The 23,232-nt window shown below is 42.8% G+C and overlaps 1 protein-coding gene across 6 annotated transcripts in view; it reads right to left on the reverse strand.

Annotated features, from left to right (window-relative positions):
* The window catches only part of LINGO2 (leucine rich repeat and Ig domain containing 2), a 2,307,572-nt gene extending 2,288,286 nt beyond the window's left edge, over window positions 1-19,286 (reverse strand). For 4 of the 6 annotated variants that reach the window (XM_075316936.1, XM_075316938.1, XM_075316928.1 and 1 more), the window contains exon 1: window positions 18,629-19,280. The gene's annotated coding sequence lies outside the window, so the exon portion shown is untranslated. Of the gene's footprint in view, window positions 1-18,628 lie in introns of all 6 variants that reach the window. The other 2 variants (XR_012724629.1, XR_012724631.1) reach the window with 1 other exon arrangement.
* Between the last annotated feature and the right edge of the window lie 3,946 nt (window positions 19,287-23,232).

The raw sequence follows: 23,232 nt of genomic DNA on the forward strand, positions 1-23,232 counted from the left end.
CCTCCACCCCAGTGCTGTATACCACAGTATTGTCTGTCCCCCCACCCCAGTGCTATACACCCCAAGAATTGTCTGTCTCCTGCACCCCAGGGCTGTATACCCCCAGAACTATCTGTCCCCCTCACCCCAGTGCTGTATACCCTAGTACTGTCTGTCCCCCTACCCCAGTAATATATACCCCCAGAACTGTCTGTCCCCTACACCCCAGTGCTGTATACCCCAGTAGTGTCTGTCCCCCACCCCAGTGCTATATACCCCAAGTGCTGTCTGTCACCCCCACCCCAGTGCTGTATAACCCCAGTACTGTCTGTCACCCCCACCCCACTGCTTTATACCTCCAGTACTGTCTGTCCCCCCACCCTAGTGCTATATAACCCCAGAACTGTCTGTCTCCTGCACCCCAGTGCTGTATACTCCCAGAACTGTCTGTCCCCTCACCTTAGTGCTGTACACCCCCAGAAATGTCTGTCCCCCCACCCCAGTGCTATATACCCCCAGAACTGTCTGCCCCCTGCACCCCAGTGCTGTATGCCCCAGTAGTGTCTGTCTCCCCACCCAAGTGCTATATACCCCCAGAACTGTCTGTCACCCCCGCTCCAGTGCTTTATAACCACCAGATCTGTCTGTCTCCCAACTAGCGCTATACCCCCCAGAGCTATATGTCCTCCCACCCCAGTACAGTTGACCACCCCAGAGTTGTATATTCCCCAGAGCTGTTTCTCCCCCCACCCCAGTGCTGTATACCCCCAGTACTGTCTGTCACCCCCACCCCAGTGCTGTATACCCCCAGTGCTTTCTGTCCCTCCCGCCTCAGTGCTGTATACCCCAGTACTGTCTGTCTCCCCAACTTAGTGCTGTATACCCCCAGAACTGTCTGTCCCCCACACCCCAGTGCTGTATACCCCCAGAACTGTATGTTACCCCCACCTCAGTGCTTTATAACCACCAGAACTGTCTGACCCCTCCCACGCCAGTACAGTAGACCACCCCAGAGCTGTATATCCCCCAGAGCTGTGTCTCTCCCCACCCCAGTGCTGTATACACCCAGACCTGTCTGTCCCCTCATCCCAGTGCTGTGTACCACTTCAGAGCTGTATGCCGACCCTCTGGAGCTGTATGTGCCCCCATTGCTGTATGTCTCCAGCCTCTCCTGGGATCTATTTACAGCAGTGTCAGTGTGCACTGTGTGTGGCCATGTCTTTTAGCCATGGCCACCAATAAGTGCAGCACAGCCACATGTCCAGGAGGAGCTGGATGGGAGACAAGCGGGGGAGGTGAGTGAGGCTGCTACTTGCTTCCCCATATTAAAAATATCTCTAATGCATCTGTGCATGCATGTATGATGTGTATCTATGTATGTCAGTGTATATGACTGTGTATAGACTTGTCTATTTAGATGTATTCTTGTGAATTTGTCTTTTAATATGTATATGTGCATTTCTATGTGTGTATAGGGCCAAATGAGACTCTTTCGCCTGGAGCCAGCCCTGGATGTACTGGAAGTTGTCGGTTCATGCAATGCAAATGTGTATGGGTCTGATCTAACATTACAATTGATGTACCATGTACTGCTTGTGGTTCTGATTATGTATTTCTGTATCGATGAGGGTTTTGATGCTGTGTTACTGAACTGATAGGTTTATATGGATGTATTTCTGTACTGTGGTAGTTCTGATGATGAATGTCTGTACTGCTGGTGGTTGTGATGCTGTGTTTCTATACTGTTGGGTGTTATAATTATGTATTTCTGTTCTGGTGCATTTATTAGTTCTGATCCTGTACACAAGTAATAATTCATAAATTGTAAGATTGGACAACCCCTTTCTTTAAAATTCATATACACTGCTTAATTGTAAAAGTAAAGGGTTTGTCCAAATTTGAGATGACATTCTGCAGTGACTCTTGGTGACTGCAGGCTTCTAAATTCTCACAATGCATGCTCTGCACGCTTTTAGGATTATCCGGTGCCAGTGGCAATAGTGGACGGTCATGTATGTGTGCAAGTATGAGATTTTTATATTTCTGGCCACATTCTGATTTGATGTGTCTAGCCTCACACAATTTATTTTGAGCAAGGCCACGCTTGTCTAGTGGAAACATGTGACCACATATATGTAAATCACATACTTGCAGTTTCGTGACCTCTCACTCTCACCACCAGCACCAGAGAATCCTGACAGCGGGCAGTGTGCGCACTGTGAGATTTAAGAAGTCTGCAGTCACATAGTGACTGCAGATTTTCATCTTAAACATGGACAACCCCTTTATTTATAAAATTAAGCACTGTAGCCCAATCACAACAGCATGTAAAATACTTCCTGTCAGGATTCAGCTCTGCTTCTAGTTCCAGTAGTCATCATATGGCCACTCCACTCATAAGTGATTTTAATACTTGCATGTGACACCTGGCTTTTCTACCTATGTTTCTCTTTGAACATTGAGAGAATTAATTATTAAGAGCAGCTCGTCATCACGTGACTAAGTGTGCAAATCACATATGAATGATTGATCACATGGGGGGGTGTCAAACTGAAGTCTTGCCCCGGTTGCCAGAAAGCCAAGATACACCTCTGTCCAAAGCACATCAAAATCTCTTCAAAACTGCAAATAATATGTGTGCAAAATGTCTTTAATATGCCAGCACAGCCAGTAAGACTTCCTAGGCAAAGTTGCTCTAGGAAAAAAAACAACGGTCATTTTCCTGAAACATCTTTGCCTATTAACAATATGATGAGTGCTTCCCTGGCAGTGTACTGTTGTTTTGCAGCAGTTCTGTGTCTGATGCTTTTATTTTACATTTTAGGCTGGGGTAACACAAACAAATGAATTGGATGAGTGCAATACAATAAAAAAATCAGATTGCCCTTGGTCCAATGTTATTGATTGATGCAAGTTAGATCTGGGAGTTTTTCCTCAGCTGTAATCGAACTGAGGAAAATATCGAAGCATGCTGCAACTGGTAGTGTATCTTGGATCACGTGCACCCATACAAGTCTATGTGAAACATTGCAAATAAGAAAGCCGCGGAGACACCATCACGTGTTTCTCAACGCTGGCAGGAAACTAGCCAGGTCTTTCACCGGGAAGGAACAACCACGGGAGGGGCAGTCTCCAGTCAAGGAGACCACCTATACCAAACATGAATCACTGCGTTGAGAAACACGTGATGGTGTCTCCGCAGTGGATATGTTGATCTCCCTAAGGTCAACAATGCTTGCTTAAGTAGTCTTTTACTAGGCATTGCCCCCACTAGCCAGATTCCTACTCCACACTGATGAGGGGCAAATACCCCGAAACGGCTGTCTGTGGATGGATACCATGTTTGGTATAGGTGGTCTCCTTGACTGGAGACTGCCCCTCCCGTGGTTGTTCCTTCCCGGTGAAAGACCTGGCTAGTTTCCTGCCAGCGTTGAGAAACACGTGATGGTGTCTCCGCGGTTTTCTTATTTGCATACTTCCCAGGGGGCAATGCTCTAGAATCACTGCGTTGAGAAACACGTGATGGTGTCTCCGCAGTGGATATGTTGATCTCCCTAAGGTCAACAATGCTTGCTTATGTGAAACATTGGACTGCACTCCAATGACATCCGAGTGCAGTGCGATATATATAGAGACACTCAATGGAGAAAATAGAGTGATTAAGCTCTCTGGCTTGTCTGCACCTGTGATCGAATTCTCACATGTGGAATGACACTCGGATCACGCTTAGAGCAGAGTTTAAGCCTTGAGTCATTAGCATATAGCATGCCATTCTCTTGCATTGGATGTTATGTGCTAGTATGACTACTATTATCGAGTGGCTTCCTAGCAGAAGTTGCACAAGGAATAAACATGAGACATCTTTTAATCAATTCATGCTCTGCGAACCCTGAAGCAGTTAAAGTAGTAGCAAAAGACTGAAAACTTGCAGAATAATATTATTTTGATATTACTGTGCATTAAGGTAAATTTTTCAGTGGATTTGCGGCGCTTTTCAGGCTGACTGCAGGCAGAATCTACCTGGCAACACATGTGTGCACATACCTTCAGGAAATGCTTCAGGAAATTAAAAATTATTTTTTTAAAAATTCCTGAGATACTGCCATCACTTTTGACCTCCTTAAAAAAACCCCATGGGCACTTAGCCTTATTCATTGCCAGCAGCTAAGATATAAAAGCCTTCCACATTTACGATTGTTCCAGCAGTTTTTAATGCAATTATGTATGGTGATTGCTGGTGGTTATTAAAATCAAGTGGACGCACATTCCGCTAAAGCAGTATATAGCAATGGTATGACATATAATACGACATGTATTTGTTACCATAGTTTGAAGTTCCTGGAGAGATTTTTGCAATGATATGGAAAATAGTTTTATAGGGATGATCGAATACCTCAAATATTCGGCTTCACGAATATTTTCTGAATAGGTCGCCAATATGCAAATATTCGATGTGCAATGTAAGTCTATGGGAAGCCTGAATAGTTCAGAATAGCTGTTATTCGGGTTTCTCATAGACTTACATTGCGCATCGAATATTCGTGAATAGCGGCGAGGTATTCGGAAAATATTCGCGAAGCCGAATATTTGAGGTATTCAATCATCCCTAATTGTTTTATTTTAATTACATTACAATTGTTTATTACCAATGCCCATTCCTTTATTTCTGAGGTACCGAAACCACACAGTTTTTTGTTTCTCTATTCCCCATTGACTTCTATGATAGGTAATAATACAGTGAAGTCCACATAGCTGTTTTACAGGCCCCAAATACTTGTGGTCAGATCATAGACATTATTATAACTATCTTGTGCCCTAGTTCACCGTTCAATCCAATATTGCATGGAACATGAAAGCATTATCTGGAACCTCTTCACAGCCTATGACTTACCATTATGGCATAGGTCGTGTCTATCCCTTTGATGCGGACTTGCATGCCGATCCTGCATCTATCCTTGCACATGTTGGCTAATCTGATCAGCCAAAATGTACCTCTAATAGCTGTGGGTGGATTGGAGATCCACCGTGGTTAACTAGGTAAATCCCACTGTCTCTCACAGTGAGATTTTAAACACGTAGGTGGTGAGCGGGCAATTCCCCTCTCCCATTGGTGACAGCGTGACATGATTGTGGGACTCCAATGGATTGTCATGACAGCCAGGAGAGAGCTGATGACCCCTGTCACTATTATGACCAACTTCCTATGAATGCTGACTGTGTGCCAGCATTCATAGGAAGTCTGTATTTCTGGTGTACAAAGCAGTGCTGATGCTAATGCACTACTCTGTACAGCACAAGCAATCTGAAGTATGCAGCTTCAAGTCTTCTAAGGAGACTAGTATAAATAATAAAATGGGGAAATGTTTGTTTTTTAAATATGAAAAAAAAGAAAAAACACAAAAGTTCAAATCCCCTTCCTTTTGTAACATTGTAAATAAAACAATAATAAAAAATACACATATTTTGCATTGCCACTTTCAGTTATGTACAATCTATCAAAATATAAAATAAATTAATCTGATAGGTAAACAGAATAATGAAAAAATTTAAGAACGTTGAAGTTAAGGTTTTTGGGTCACCACAACATTGTAATAAAATGCAAAAACAGGTGATCAAAACATCGCACCTACCAAAAAATAGTATTTGTAAAAATGACAGCTCAGGGCGCAAAAAATAAGCTATCACTTAACCCCAAATTACAAAAAATGAGAATTTCATGGGTTTCAGAAAATAGTAACAAAAGTGGCTTTTTTTTTTTACAAATTTCTGATTTTTTTAACTAATTAATTTTAAAACAAAAACATTACTATACAAGATTGGTATCTCCGAACTTTTACTGACCTAGGGAATCATACTGCCAAGTCAGTTTTACCCTACAGTGAACATGGCAAACGAAAACCCCCCAAAAACAATTGATTGTGGAATTGCACTTTTTTTGCAATTTCATCACACTTGGAATTTTTCTCATTTTCCAGTACACTGTATTTTAAAATGAATGGTTTCTTCAAAATTACAACTCATCCCACCAAAAACAATCTCTCATATGGGAAGATTGACAGGAAAATAAAAAAGTTATGGCTCTTGGAAGACGTGGAGGAAAAAATGAAAACGATGCGTAAAGAGAAGAAAAAATTATGCAATTGGATCACCAGGAAAAAATAATAACTTTATTAAGCAAATTAAATAACAATCCACATTACAGAATTTAAAATACCCTTAGAGAGTTAAAAAAGATCAAGCTCAGTGCGTCCATGATAAGGCACCATCAATCCTAGCAGAAAGGCCACACTCAAAATGGAAGATTTAGGGTACTAATGTTGAGTGGTCACACATGAACAGAATAAGCTAGTTTGATATTTGTTAACCCTCTATGCGTGTGTGTGTTTTTTTAAATGCTTTCAACTATCTCTGCCATGTGGATTGTTATGTTAATTATTTTTTTGTTCTATAGCGTACTCGTTCTCTTTATTCATTGTTTTTGTTGTTGCACTTACTGGTTGACTAATTAATATTTGTAGTGTACTCAAGCAGTCTTCATAAAATGGAAAATTGTCAGATGGTGAAAAGGTTAATTCAATGATGACTTCTTGGCCTGACTACAGATGAGAGGATCTATCTGCGTACTTTGCTCAATTTTCCTGAAATTATTTGAATTAGAATGAGTGCAGACTTTGATCCCAATTCTGGACAATTCCTTTAACATGTTACACTTTATAAGTGGTTATCTCAAGATCACATGGAAAGAAGAACATTACAGTTTATTACAGGCCACACTGTAGGGTCTGTAAATTCTTCTTTAGGTGACTATATTGTACTTTTGGTTTTCATCAGGTTGTTCAAAATCTGAAAAAAACACTTGGATCCCCTTGGTCCAAATGAACGTTAGATCCATATAGTACAATGGAACCATAATAGTTCAATTTATCAAGACCAGGGGTGGAACAGCTCAATAGAACCACAGGTGGCGTAGAAAGGGAAAAGTTTTGGTAAAAGAAAATATTTGGCAAAGACAATCAATACTGTCTAATTTATAAAAAATGCAAACTTAGACTAGACAGTTTTAGAATGTATAGAATTACAATAGTGGTTCATCCTATGTGATAATTCTAAATTTTCAGACTGTCACCTAAAAGTTGGTATAATGTTCCTCTCACAGAGGAGTTAGAGATGCAATAATCAGGCACACTAGGTGGCACTAAGAGGCTATGGGAAGTCAGGCAGGCCAGGTTCAGAGAGCATGAAAACACACAGAAGGAAGCCAGGAGAGAGGTTGTCAGACAAGTTAGAAGTCGGAAACTAGGAGAGTCAGTATAAACACAAAGGGCAGGTACAAGAGTAGTCATGGGAGAAAGCCAGGGTCAGGAGCCAGACAGGAACAGAGAAGTCAGAAAGGAGTAGACAGAGGCAAGTATGGGTCAGTTCAGGGTCGAGTACCAAGATCAGTCACTATAACCAGGACACAGGTGCTTACCGCAACTTAGCCAGAGAATATGACTGGTGCCACACTGGCATGAATTTCCCCAGATAAAGGAGAGCAACTGGCCAGAAGCGGTGCGTGTGAATAAGCCGCTCCCACAGATGGCGAACAACCTGATGCGGGAAACGGTCTGTCACAGGACAGAAAATAACATGTGACCGCATACAGGAGAACCTAACAGAAGGTCTCGATGCAGGAGCCATACCGCAATTCAGGGCCGTGACAGTTTTCTTACATTGTATCAGAAATGGACACCACAGCTTTACTTTGCAATAGCAAGCTAGGTGACTCCTTTTTCGGCCAAGCCAAATGCCAGACTTCTGCTGTATTTAGCTTGATAAATCTCCCTGGATGTTTTCCTGATTCTGAAATCAGACCTCAAAACTAAAATGCAACATGCAGACAAGCCTAGCTGTGACTTTGGGCCAGGGCCACATGGGGATCTACTGCGATCCTCGCATGACTCTCGGCTCATGCTGGCAGCACAGCAGGAGCCAAGTGTCATGCGAGTGTTACTACGACTGAGGTCTGATCATGTGATCGGACCTCAGCTGTGGGGGGGGGAACTGAGGAGGGGCGGTCCGACTCTGCAGAGGGGAGGGATTTATCTCCCTCTCTCCTCCATAGCCGGCTATTGCCATTCTCGCCCTGCACTCGCGGTACACCGGTGTACTGCAAGTGCAGTGCGATTTTTTTCTCGCCCCATACACTTGAATGGGTGAGAAAGAGAAACAAGAATAGCATTACAAATGCAGCATGCTGCGATTACCGTATATACTGGCGTATAAGACGACTTTTTACCCCCTTAAAATAATGGCTACAGTGGGGGGTCGTCTTATACGCCGGATATACGGGGGGGGGTGGTGTATGTACACTGCAGCGTCCAGGGGAGGTGGGGGCAGCAGCTCTGGAGCACAGGGGAACGCTGCGGGCTGCATCCTTTGATCTCCTGCACCCGCTCATATAATATGCACAGCCGCTGTCCATCTCCAATGGTGCTGAAATCGCACGCAGTGAGGGGCTGGGGCAGCGGTGCATATTCTATGAGCCTGCGTCCCAGTGTGATCGCACATGTCCCCCATGTGTTAGATTTGGCCCCCAGGCTGCTGCTCATTCTAAAATAAAAAGCCTTACTTACCCCTGCAGCGTTTCTCCCCGTGTCCCTGCTTCCACTGTGATCAGGCAGGCAGAGAGCTCAGTCTGCTGTGCCGATCACATGACCGGCTGAGAACCAGGAAGTGGAAGAACAGAAGCACGGAGCCAGACAGGAGGGAGCTCAGCGCTGGAGGAGATAAGGAAAGAGGGTTTTATTTAACTTTGGGCAGCAGCCTAGGGGCCATATCTGACACAGGGGGACTTGTGCGATCTATAGGGGCCATGGGCAGCACTATGGGGGCGATATCTGACACAGGGGGACTTGTGCGATCTATATAGGGGCCATGGGCAGCACTATGGGGGAGATATCTAACACAGGGGGACTTGTGCCCATTATGGGCCCCGGTGAGCTGCTTCTAACCCCCCAGATGTATGCCCTGCCAATCCCCCCCCCCCGCCGATGCCGCGGGTGCTGTACCCGCCGAGCCGCGGGTGCAGGCCCCACAGAGCAGCAGAGTTGTGTGTATTTGTCTGTATGTAGCAGAGTTGTATGTGTTTGTCTGTATGTAGCAGAGTTGTATGTGTTTGTCTGTATGTAGCAGAGTTGTACGTGTTTGTCTGTATGTAGCAGAGTTGTATGTGTTTGTCTGTATGTAGCAGAGTTGTATGTGTTTGTCTGTATGTAGCAGAGTTGTATGTGTTTGTCTGTATGTAGCAGAGTTGTATGTGTTTGTCTGTATGTAGCAGAGTTGTGTGTGTTTGTCTGCATGTAGCAGAGTTGTGTGTGTTTGTCTGTTTGTAGCAGAGTTGTGTGTGTTTGTCTGTATGTAGCAGAGTTGTGTGTGTTTGTCTGTTTGTAGCAGAGTTGTGTGTGTCTGTTTGTAGCAGAGTGTAGTACCATTGTTTCAGTCCAGTTGTGGCTTTATACAGCAGGGAGGAGCATTCCTTGCTGTACTAAGTGAACATTGGAGCGATTGATCTGTCAATGGCCCTTTAAAAACATATTGTACGGCTCTCGCGGAATTAAAATTAACATGTTGCAATCAAAGCAGACTTTTTTTCATTTGGGAGCGGGGTAGTCTTATACAGTGAGTATATCCCAAATTCTATATTTTTAGGGCAGAAGTTGGGGGTCGTCTTATACGCCCAGTCGTCTTATACGCCGGCATATACGGTATTTTCTCGGTCCGATTAGTGGTGAGAAAATAATCGCTCGTGGGTGCTTGGACATAGGCTAATATTGGTCCGAGTGGAATGCGATAAAACATTGCATTCAACTCGCTCCAATTTTCATGCCGTGTAGCTTAGGCCTTATTCAAAGTGTATACTGTAACTTATACACAATTCTGCTCTTCACACTTTCATAAGAAATAATCAAGAATTCTGAAACATATTGTAATCTGTAAATTAATGAATGCAGTAACAAAGCATTTGTCATGTTTAATGGTTTTATTACTATTTCATGGCGTGCATGATTGTGAACAATGTTCCAGTTAAACATGCCACTTTACCAGCCTAAGTACATTCACAATGACACCGTAAATAATAGATGAGCTATCAATGCTCTCCTCTCAGTAGAAACTCAACAGTCAGAACTATCATCGTCTGATGAAATTAGAAATTATGTTCAATCACAGACATTTTTTTTGCATTTTGGTTACAGCAAATCTGAGAATTTTTTAATATTCCTGTGCTCTAATTAAAAAATATGATAGGTGTAGCAAAACCTCCTTAGACTAGGGTCACGCCAATGTTTTTCTCTCATCCGAGAAAATCAGTCAGACAGTCTGATCAGAGTGCAATATGATCTCTTGGATGGAAAAAAAAAAATCTCCATCTTTTCCATTCTGTCAGTCCAAGAAAATTGGACCGCACTTAGATGTCACTATGACTGAGTGCAATCCGATATAAGGAGGCAGATAGTACATGCTGCGATTTTTTTCTTCAGAAAGACTTGTTCAATTTCTATGTTCATGAGCACGAGACTTAAGGGTACTTTATACGCTGCAACATTTCTAGCGATCGCTGATGATGTCGAGCGTGATAGCACCCGCCCCCGTCGTTCGTGCGACATTTGGTGCTCGCTGCCGTAGCGAACATTATTGCTACGGCAGCATCACACGCACATACCTTGTCAGCGATGTTGTTGTGACCGCCAAACAATCCTTCCCTCAAGGGGGAGGTGCGTTCGGCGTCATAGCGACGTCACTGCAGCGTCACTAAGCTCAATCGAAGTTTAGGGGCGGAGATGAGCGGGACGTAACATCTCGCCCACCTCCTTCTTTCCGCATTGCCGGTGGACTCAGGTAAGGAGATGTTTGTTGCTCCCACGGTGTCACAAATAGCGATGTGTGGTGCTGCAGGAGCGCCGAGCAACATCGTACCTGTTGCAACAACGATATTAAGGAAAGGAGCGACGTGTCAACGATCACCGTTTTTGTACGATTCTTCGATCGTTGATCGTCGAACCTTGGTGTTACATGCTGCGATGTCGCTACCGGTGCCGGATGTGCGTCACTAACGATGCGACCCTGACGATATATCGATAGCGATGTCACAGCGTGTAAAGCACCCTTTAGGCCGGAGTTACACTTGCGAGTGACTCATGCGTGACACGCATGAGTCTCGCATCGCAACACCCGGCATGCTCATCCTGTAATAATGTTTTTTTACATTGGTATTGTCACTACAGACACAAATAAGTTTCTCCATGTCTTGTAAGTTACTACCTCTGTATAGAGGAAATATAACATCTGGAGAAAGGGTAGGGACCTGCAAGTAGCAAACAAATGATTTCAGCTGTATCTCCAAGGGCCTATTTATGTAGTTATTGTGGGAGTTTTAATATCTTTCTTTCTTTGTTTACTAGAAGAATGTTCATGGCAATGTATAAGCTGGTGGAATGCATTGACCTTAAAACTGAACAGCAGTATGACATTCTTCTTGCTGTTGATAATATTCAATGTTCTGCTTATTAGTGTAAAATAACTATCTAACGCTTATCTCATTTTATAAATGTTATGTATTGGCAATAATGTTAGCATGATGTTAAAGGACATCTCTCCGCATTGCTCTATGCAGGTAACTAAAGGTAGAGATGATTCTCACTTCAGCACCAATGTATGGAAACATCTGACAAGGCTGTAAATACCAAATATAGCAAGTAGAAAAAATCACAGCTACACTTATACTGCAGAGAACAAGACAATTCACTGAAATGAAGATCTTTGATTCAACAGTGAAACTCCACACATTAAACTGTACCATACTATGTTTGTAGGGGGATGTTGAGGGGTCACAAATACATAAATGTATAGTCAAAATCCATACATTAAACCATACCATACTAGGTCTGTAGGGGTAAATGTTGAGGGGTCACATATACATAAATGTATAGCCAAACTCCATACATTAAACTATACCATACTAGGTCTGTAGGGGTAAACTATTAAGGGTCACATACACTGTGTGCAGAATTATTAGGCAAATGAGTATTTTGATCACATGATAATTTTTATACATGTTGTCCTACTCCAAGCTGTATAGGCTTGAGAGCCAACTACCAATTAAGTAAATCATGTGATGTGCATCTCTGTAATGAGGAGGGGTGTGGTGTAATGACATCAACACCCTATATAAGGTGTGCTTAATTATTAGGCAACTTCCTTTCCTGTGGGCCAGATAGATGGGCCAGAGGCTGGATGAGTAAAGGGCAGAGAGCTCCACTCTGACTCAGACGCCAACAAGGTGGAGGTGGGGTACTGGTATGGGCTGGTATCATCAAAGATGAACTTGTGGGACCTTTTCGGGTTGAGGATGGAGTGAAGCTCAACTCCCAAACCTACTGCCAGTTTCTGGAAGACAACATCTTCAAGCAGTGGTACAGGAAGAAGTCGGTATCGTTCAAGAAAAACATGATTTTCATGCAGGACAATGCTCCATCACATGCATCCAACTACGCCACAGCGTGGCTGGCCAGCAAAGGTCTAAAAGATGAAAAAATAATGACATGGCCCCCTTGTTCACCTGATCTGAACCTCATGGAGAACATATGGTTCCTCATAAAATGTAAGATCTACAGGGAGGGAAAACAGTACACCTCTCAGAACAGTGTCTGGGAAGCTGTGGTGGCTGCTGCACACAATGTTGATCATAAACAGATCAAGCAAGTGACAATCTATGGATGGTAGGCTGTTGACTGTCATAAAGAAAGGTGGCTATATTGGTCACTAATTTTTTGGGGTTTTGTTTTTGCATGTCAAAAATATTTATTTTTAAGTTTTGTGCAGTTAAATTGGTTTACCTGGTGAAAATAAACAAGTGAGATGGGAATATATTTGGTTTTTATTAAGTTGCCTAATAATTCTGCACAGTAATAGTTACCCGCACAAACAGATATCCTCCTAAGATAGCCAAATCTAAAAAACCCCACTCCAACTTCCAAAAATATTAAATCTTTTGGGTTGATTGAGAACATAGTTGTTGATCAATAATAAAAAAAATCCTCTAAAATACAAATTGCCTAATAATTCTGCACACAGTGTATACATAAATGTATAGCCAAACTCCACACATTAAACTATACCATACTAAGTCTATAGGGGGGTGTTGAGGGGTCACATATATGTAAATGCATAGCTAAACTTCATACATTAAACTATACCATACTAGGTCTGTAGGGGTAAACGTTTAGGGGTCACATATACATAAATGTATAGCCAAACTCCACACATTAAATTACACCATACTAGGTCTGCAGGAGTAAATGTTGAGGGGTCACATATACAAAAATGTATGGCCAAACTCCCCACATTAAACTATACCATGATAGGTCTTTAGGGGTAAACGTTTAGGGGTCACATATACATAAATGTATAACCTAATTCTATACATTAAACAGTTCCTTACTAGATCTGTAGGGATAAATGTTTAGGGGTCACATATACATAAATGCATAGCTAAACGCCACACATTAAACTATACCATGATAGGTCTGTAGGGGTAAACGTTTGGGGGTCACATATACATGAATTCAGAGCTAAACACCACACATTAAACTATACCATGCTAGTTCTGTAGGGGTAAACGTTTGGGGGGTCACATATACATAAATGTATAGCCAAACTCCACACATTAAACTATACCATGCTAGTTCTGTAGGGGTAAACGTTTAGGGGTCACATATACATAAATGTATAGCCTAATTCTTTATATTAAACTGTACCATACTAGATGTGTAGGGGTAAACATTTAGGGGTTATATATACATAAATATATAGCCAAAGTCAACACATTAAGCTATACCATACTAGATCTGTAGAGGTAAACATTTAGGGGTTATATATACATAAATGTATAGCCAAACGCCACACATTAATCTATACCATACTAGATCTGTAGGAGTAAACGTTTAGGGGTTATACATACATAAATGTAAAGCCTAACTTTACGCATTAAGCTAGACCATACTAGATCTGTAGAGGTAAACATTTAGGGGTTATATATTCATAAATGTATAACCAAACGCCACACATTAAGCTATACCATACTAGATCTGTAGGAGTAAATATTTAGGGGTTATACATACATAAATGTATAGCTAAACACCACACATTAAGCTATACCATACTAGATCTGTAGGGATAAATGTTTAGGGGTCACATATACATAAATGCATAGCTAAACGCCACACATTAAACTATACCATGATAGGTCTGTAGGGGTGAACGTTTGGGGGTCCCATATACATGAATTCAGAGCTAAACGCCACACATTAAACTATACCATGCTAGTTCTGTAGGGGTAAACGTTTGGGGGCTCACATATACATAAATGTATAGCCAAACTCCACACATTAAACTATACCATGCTAGCTCTGTAGGGGTAAACGTTTAGGGGTCACATATACATAAATGTATAGCCTAATTCTTTATATTAAACTGTACCATACTAGATGTGTAGGGGTAAACATTTAGGGGTTATATATACATAAATATATAGCCAAAGTCAACACATTAAGCTATACCATACTAGATCTGTAGAGGTAAACATTTAGGGGTTATATATACATAAATGTATAGCCAAACGCCACACATTAAGCTATACCATACTAGATCTGTAGGAGTAAACGTTTAGGGGTTATACATACATAAATGTAAAGCCTAACTTTACGCATTAAGCTATACCATACTAGATCTGTAGAGGTAAACATTTAGGGGTTATATATTCATAAATGTATAACCAAACGCCACACATTAAGCTATACCATAATAGATCTGTAGGAGTAAACGTTTAGGGGTTATACATACATAAATGTATAGCTAAACACCACACATTAAGCTATACCATACTAGATCTGTAGGAGTAAATGTTTATGGGTTATATATACATCCAGTAAATGTATAGCTAAACACCACACATTAAGCTATACCATACTAGGTCTGTAAGGTTAGATGATTAGGGGTCACATATACATAGATGCATAGCCAAACTACCAAACACATGACAAACCTGTTCAGGCTTCAGATGCACGGACTCACAATGCTACTAATCATATAATTAATAAACCACAAACCAGAACCAAATTGCATTAGCGATTTCAAATATATTCTGATTCTAAATTACATGTTTCATAAAAATATACACATTTTTCTCTTTTTTTAACAGCTCCAAATATCCCACTTCATCCCTGTGTAGAAGAAAGCTCACAGTTGTGTTTTCTGCAGCTGTTATGGATCTGCTGACAGATAAGCTTCAGTGAAATACAAATTTGATGCCAAAACTACAGTATAATACGTTCATAATTAGGTAAATAAAAAAAGCTGATATACGGAGATCATATATTCGATGAATCTGCCAATTCCCACAGATATAGAGAGTTACAATTCAATGTAATACATAGAAGACCCCCAATTTACATTTATGTGACAGCTGGTACCGTAAAATTACCAACAGGAAAATATACAATCCTGGCCAATTGAACAAATCAAAGCAAAGCACATGTAAAGCATTATATTATCAGTAAATACTATCAGTCTATAACAGGATTAATAACTGTTATTATTTCCAGTAGGCACACTGAACAGTGAATGTGTAGACTATGGAAATAATGCTGGCTGATATTTTCTGTTTATTCAAAAGTTTTTATCATTCGCCCTCAGCTGGTGAAAAAATGTCACTGCAACTCTTCAAAGCTAAACCAAAAGCTGGAGAAATGTGCCTCGTCTTCCCCAGAGACACCCCAGATGCTGAACAAGAGGATATGGAAATAGAGAACCTCCAGCAAAATATGAATAATAAATTAACTACTCACAATCTGATACACAAGTTGCACTATTGATTATTTCATTCATTTCAGAACACTGCTTCTTTCTCAATCTCAATGAATCGTTTGCATGCACACTAAGCACTGGACATACATTTGTATTGCCCTACCAGAGGTTAATATTAAGGCGCTGTATTACAATTATGGTCGCATGAGGATGTCATATGGGTGAGGATACACTCGACCTCATAAATTAGCCTTGTTTTTACAATGGTTATGATGGTATGTGTTTTTAGCATGTCTTTTCTGGTAAATGATGTCAACATTCAATTCAACAGTGTATATGAACCGGTTGGTGACCTGCCATTTATCTGTAGGCAAAAAACTGGCAAGTTTTCACAAACACATAGCGCAGGTAGAAAACACTTGAGCCCTGATAAAAGCCAAGCCTATATCTGGCACGTATGTAAGATCTATATAGCTGGGTAACATATGGTATAATGGTTGGATTGCCATTCCTGATTGCAAACTATGACGTGCAGTGCAGTGATCCCTCCCAACCTTTGCCAGTATGGGGCTAAATGCTTCTGAAGATGTGAAGCAAAGCTCATGCTCAGAAAATCCTCCTGTACAAGCCTAGTGCTAAAAAGCACCATAATCAGGTCTAATAAATAATTGCTCATTGACCTAATGCTTATGCATTACATAAAATTCATATAATAAGCATGGATTTAATTTACACTGCAGTACTGGCTATGGGGTTAAGGCTGTAGATATAATGCTTTGTTGTGGCATACAGACCATAGATCACCACTATAATGCTGGGGCATACAGACCATAGGTCACCATTATAATACAGGTAAATCCAGTTCATAATGAACATATGTGCCTAAGCTATACAAATAGGCATTGAATTAACTTGTGCTGCAGTACTGGCCATGGGGTAAGGCTGTAGTTATATTGCTTTGTTGGGACATACAGACCATAGGTGACCACTATAATGCTGGGGCTTACAGACTATAGGTCACCACTATGATAAAGGTAAATCCAGTCCGTAATTAACACAAGGGTCTAAACTATACAAATAAGCATGGATTTCATTTACATTGCAGTACTGGCTATGGGGTAAAGCTGTAGCTATATTGCTTTATTGAGGCACACAGATCATAGGTCACCACTATAGTACAGGTTTAGCCAGTTCGTATTGAACATAGCTGTCTATGTTATACAAACAAGCATGGATTTCATTTACACTTCAGTAGTGGCTATGGAGTAAATAGAATATTGTAGTTATTTTTCTTTGCTGGGGCATACAGACCATTGGTCACCACTATCACACAGGTATATCCAGCTCGTAATGAACATAGGGGTTTAAGTTATACAAATAAGCATGGATGTCATTTACACTTTAGTACCGGCTATACGATAAGTATAAAGCTGTAGTCATATTTCTTTGCTGGGGCATACACACCATAGGTCACTACTATATCACAGGTATATCCAGCTTGTAATGTGCATAGGTGGCTAAGCTACACAAATAAGCATGGATTTCATTTACACTGCAGTATCGGCTATATATAAGGTTGTAGTTAGACTGCTTTCCTGAGACTTACAGACCATAGGTCACCACTATGTATATCCAGGTATATACAGTTCCTAAGAACATAGGTGACTAATGTATACAAATAGACATGGATTTAATTTACATTTCTGTACTGGCTATGGGGTATATACAAGGCTGTAGTTATATTGCTTTGCTGGGGCATAGACCATAGGTCACCACTATGTATATCCAGGTATATCCAGTTCATAATGAGCATAGGTGACTAAGTTATAGAAATAAGGGAAAGTCATTGTGTGACAGCTTTGTTCCTCTATATGCACTAATGACAGAGATGCATACATAATTCATCTTTATCCATTCTATTCAGCCTGGTGTGAGAACTGAGGATGGAAGAAAACAATGACATGTCTGGAGCTGAGTTCCAGGTGATAAGTGTTTTTAATATAGCTGAGAGATTTATATCATAACACCATTTTTTTTTTAAACAATGATCATCACCATTGCCCAGGGGAAGAACAACAGACAGTGAGTGTCATGACTGTATCCCAAGTACTATAGCAAACAGAAATGCTACCAGTAGGCTGAAATAGTGGACGAATGCCAACCTTGGCTAAATAATGGCACTCCGTAATTACAAGCTCTTGCTGTCAAGTCTACAGAATGCATCTGTCAACGACATCCATTAGTGCCTTAAAAGCCACTTGCATACAGTTACTGTGTTTTATACACTGCATCCTTATTACTTATACACAAATAATAAGTCAAAGTATAATCTCCTGTCTTGAAATAACTTGACTTAGGCTGCACAATATATCTTCCCTTTATCTGTCTCTGTCACCCTTTAAGCAAAAGTCACGATTACATAGCATTCATTTTCCTCCAAATCTGCGACATGTCATCTAGGGTGTGAACATGAGTGCGAGTGCTGCTTTGGCTTTGCTGGAGTCAGGCAAAGTGAGTAGGGACCTTTAAGAGATACGTTTCCTATAAGACATTTATTCCTTTCTATTGAGATCTTTACCCTAAGCTCCTTTTCAGCAGCCTTTATACATCCACATCTTATAGAATTTACCATCAGCAGGGAAGAGGCAGACTTATGTGCTTCTTCCATCACATCTCTTTCTTCCACCCATTGATCAAGCCTCAGTAATCTGATTTGATTCCCTGTTATGTATCACTGCCCTGCTATACAACCTAAGACGGTGCTCGCAATATGGAATCAAAAATAAGGAGAGGGATGGGTACTCACCTTATGGCTGTGCCAATTATCATAAGCTATGTACTGGCCAAGAATACACAAAGTCTGGAATGTGCCATCCAACAAGAGAATGCTAGTAGATCTTCCAAGCCCCCCTGCTAGTAGTAATCCATGTAGTACCAGAGTGTTAAAGGCAGGCTTTTCTCTCTTAACACATTTAGGCTTCCTTCAAACTTGTTTTTTTCTTTCTTCACATCTTTTCTAATAATCCTCCTTCAAGAGACAGTGACCAGAATGAAAAGCTCCAAGCCCTCCACAATCACATCCAGCTGCTCCTCTTGTAAAATGTTGGAACACACCTCCACCACGAGACACAACTTGGGGCAGATAGGTCTCACCTCCACTCTCTGGGCTTGACAGGCAAACTTTAAGAAAGAGTATCATGTGCCTGCCTATACAAGCAAGGATGTAAAAAAAAAAGAAAAGAAAAAGATCAGATTTTATTCAAGGAGAAGGATTAAAAATACACTTAAAGGAAATCCAATGATCCTCAGCTGCTCAGTATCCCACGCTTTCCTTAAGCTCACTTTCCAGTGCGCTCCTCTCCTCCATCCACACTATAGGGAGCTGTCCAGCAGGCAGGTGCTGGAGCTGTCCAGCAGGCAGGTGCTGAAGCTGCTCCAGTACAGCGCAGGACTGGAGGTAACATGGAGCTGCAGCCTGCTCCGGAGGAGACGCCACCCCCATCACCTGACCTAGATTGCAGCAGCTTCTCAGCAGCATGTTAACTCCTTGCGAAGGCTGTCCTCCTCCTATTAGCAGCAATCAGCTCATCACCACACTGTTAAAAAGCTGCTATTTCAGTCTTTAACAAGGTCACATGTCGAGACCATGCCTAGCAAGGCAGGAAACTTTCCTGATTAGATCATGAAGGAAACATGTAAGACTCCTGATAAACAGAATTAACCCAAGTATCAAGGTATCAGTACGTTGTGAAGCTCCTATCTGTAAACTGAAAAGCATAATCACAGAAAACTGACAGCCACAATGTCACTATGCAAGGTGATGGGGACTGACTTTGTACTTACTATATACACTGCTGTGCAAAAGTGTTAGGCAGGTGAATGAAAAATGCTAAACAGTAAGAATGCTTGCATCCATTAAAGGGAATCTGTCAGCAGGTTTGGGTATGTAAGCTGAAGCCAGCCTGCAGCAAGGGTTAACAGAGAGTTCAGGGATACCTGTCTTGTCAAGGTCCGATCTGTTGTTTATTTGACATGTTTGATCAGACTACAATGTCACACACACACATCAAAAATCAAATCTTTATTTTTATATAGCGCTAACATATTCCACAGCGCTTTACATACATCAGGAACACTGTCCCCATTGGGGCTCACAATCTAAAGACCCAATCTGTATTTCTTTGGAGTGTGGGAGGAAAACGAAGTACCCAGAGGAAACCCACGCAAACACAGGGAGAACATACAAACTCTTTGCAGATACTGTCCTTGGTGGGACTTGAACCCAGGACCCCAGCGCTGCAAGACTGCAGTGCTAACCACTGAGAGCCACGGTGACACGCACGCACGCACGTACACACACACACACACACACACACACGCGCACGCACGCACGCACGCACACGCACACGCACGCACACACACACACACACAAACACACACACACACACACACTGGTCCAGCATGATCCATCCTCTGATTAACACCTCACTATCAATGTACAATCTCTATTGAAAGCCTAGTTTGGTTAGAGTTAGCTCTCTCAGCTCTGCTACATGACTAAATCTGAAAACTCTGATTGTGTCAGAACGGCTGCACCCAGTAGTCTAAGTGAGACTTTGTTGGATTGAAGATCTCATTGTCTACATCAAATTGCTCTCAGATGAGGTAGCAAAAAACAACTGACAGATTCCCTTTAAGGTATAGTTGTCACATGGCACACCCTTAGTGCTCTTGACGAGTGTGGTCAGGAGATATACCTATGTCAAATAGCTATCTATTGCTATGGCAACACTGTACAATGTGGCCACCACCAAAAGAAGGTGAACTATAGGTAAGATAGACGATAGTCCAGAGCAACCTAGCCCAACCCTGAGCTAGGGGCTGGGGCATATACATCACAGGAGAGGCTGGGGTATATACATCACATGAAAGGCAGCGGCATATACATCCCAGCAGAGGCTGAGGGATATTTATCACAAGAGGCTCTGGTGGTTATACATCATAGGAGGGGCTGGGGAATATATATCACAGAGAAGGCTGAGCCATATACATCACAGGAGATGCTGGGGGGATATAAATCACAGGACGGGTGGGTGCATATATATCACAGGAGGGCCTGGGGCATATACAGCACAGAAAGGATAGAGCATATACAACACAAGAGGGACTGCGGCATACACATCACAAGAGGGGTTGGAGCACATACTTCACAGAAGGGGTTGAAGCATATACATTACAGGAGATGCTGGGGGCATACCAATCACAGGAGGTACTTGAGGCATATACATCACAGGTGGGGCTGGGGCATATACATCACATGAGAGGCTGGAGCATATACATGCCAGGAGATGCTAGCTGCATATTCATCAAAGGAGGGGCTGGGGTGTATACATCACAGGAGACATTTACAGAATACACATCAGAGGAGATGCTAAGGGCATATACATTCACAGGAGAAGCTGGGGCATATACATCACAGAAAGGCCTGGAGCATATACATCACAGGAGTTGCTGGGACATATACATCACAAGAGATGCTGAGGGCATATACATCACAAGAGGGGTTGTGGCATATAAATCACAGAAAACACTGGGGGCATACACATCATAGAAGGGATTGGTGCATATACATGGCAGAAGATGCTGGGGCATAGACATCACTAAGGAGAACAGAAATCACTGGAGGGTATATACATTACTGGGAGGCATAGTTATGGGTGTGGGGTACAGACATCATGGGGGGGTACAAACTGCACTGTGGGGGCACAAACAACACTGAGGGGTATGGACATCACTGGGGGGCACATGCAGCACTGAGAAAGAACAGACAGCATTGGAGGGGCATGGACAGCACTGCGGGAACAAACAAAACTGGGAGGCACAGACAGCACTGGGGGGCACAGACTGCACTGGAGGGCACAAACAGCACTGGGAGGCATGGACAGCACTGATGCACAGAAAGCACTGGGGGGCACAGACAACACTTGGGAGCACGGAAAGCACTAGGGGCGAATACATCCCTGGCGGAGCATGTGTGACACCCTGCACTAGTCAGGTCATCACAGGGTTCTGCACAATCTTTCTCTCCCCGTGCAGGGCTCAACCCCCCCATGGTTCTGGGTCCCCATCTTGCTGTACTGCCTCCACAAGCATTCACAAATCCTAGTTACACCTCATACCACACTTGTCAGGCACACCAGTGGGCTGCTTAAGCTGGAATAGGGCAGTCCACCTAGGGGTCAGACAGAGTGGTGGGAGGGGGGAAGTCAGCGAGGGAGGAAGCAGAGAACAGAGCAGAGCTGACAAGCAGAACAGAAGTATCTCCCAGTGAGTGAGGAGCTGGGAGTAGAAGCTCCCCAGAGTCTGTGGTAGCCCTTGAGCAGTGAGGAGCTCGAGAAAGCTGGGAGTTGGAGCTCCCAGGGGAAAAGGAGACTAAGTCGCAGATGGTGGTCTGGACAAGGAGGAGTCAGAGACCCGGTCACGGGAGATTCGGACTGGGTGCTTGGCTACTCTTGGAGGATAGCCAGCATACGCAGTTCAATAACCGGGCTGGAACCGAAGGCACGACATGGTACACGGACCCTATGTCGGGGAGAAGCTTCAAGCAAACCGGAAATTAACCTGCGGACGACAGGGTCTATATGGACTGTTCCCACGAAGCTCAGAGATCGGGGGCTCTAGTGCAATGAGGGGGATAGGGCTTTTCAAGCAAATTAGCCCACTGAAATCCCAAGTATGAGCTTCTGAGAGCAAGCTCCCCTTGCTACTTATAGCAGAGAGCGGGGCCCGGAAAGCTCCAAGCTGACAGGCCACAAAGGACACTCTAAAATACGGTGCCAGGAGGCAGGCCACAGACCATCAGGCAGTACGGCAGGGGACGGGACTCGGATGAGCTCCCCAAGAGGGCAGCGGCACCCAGAGACTTGGTTTACTATCTTGTCAGCATTAGCTTTCTGCTGAGTGAGCACCTGATTAACCCCTGCAACTAGCTCCCCTGCACTCCCCCTGTACCCTCATATCATCATCCAGGTTCCGGGGCCTTCCCTACCCGTGGAGAGTAATGTAATCTAGCTGCTCCACTCCATCACCCCGGGTTCTCCCAACAACAGTGGTGGTACTCCCTATTACTGCACACCACGGGTGGCATCACGAACTATCTATATCTCCCCTGTAAATACCCCCTACTTCATTTTGAGTGTAGCACTAGCCCCCTGGTCAGGAGACCGTCGAGCCACGGGTAATCACCCCCAAATCCGAGCAGTTCGACTGCTGCAGGGGCGGCACACATGGACATCACTGGGGGGCACGGACAGCACTAGGAAGCACACACAGGTTTGAGGGGAATGTACAGCATTGGGGCAGGTGGGACTTCTGACCCTCTTCTTTTGTGGAATGGGAGCACCTTGTGCA

The sequence above is a fragment of the Anomaloglossus baeobatrachus genome, chromosome 1 (assembly GCF_048569485.1).
Source record: "Anomaloglossus baeobatrachus isolate aAnoBae1 chromosome 1, aAnoBae1.hap1, whole genome shotgun sequence".
Lineage (NCBI taxonomy): Eukaryota > Metazoa > Chordata > Amphibia > Anura > Aromobatidae > Anomaloglossus > Anomaloglossus baeobatrachus.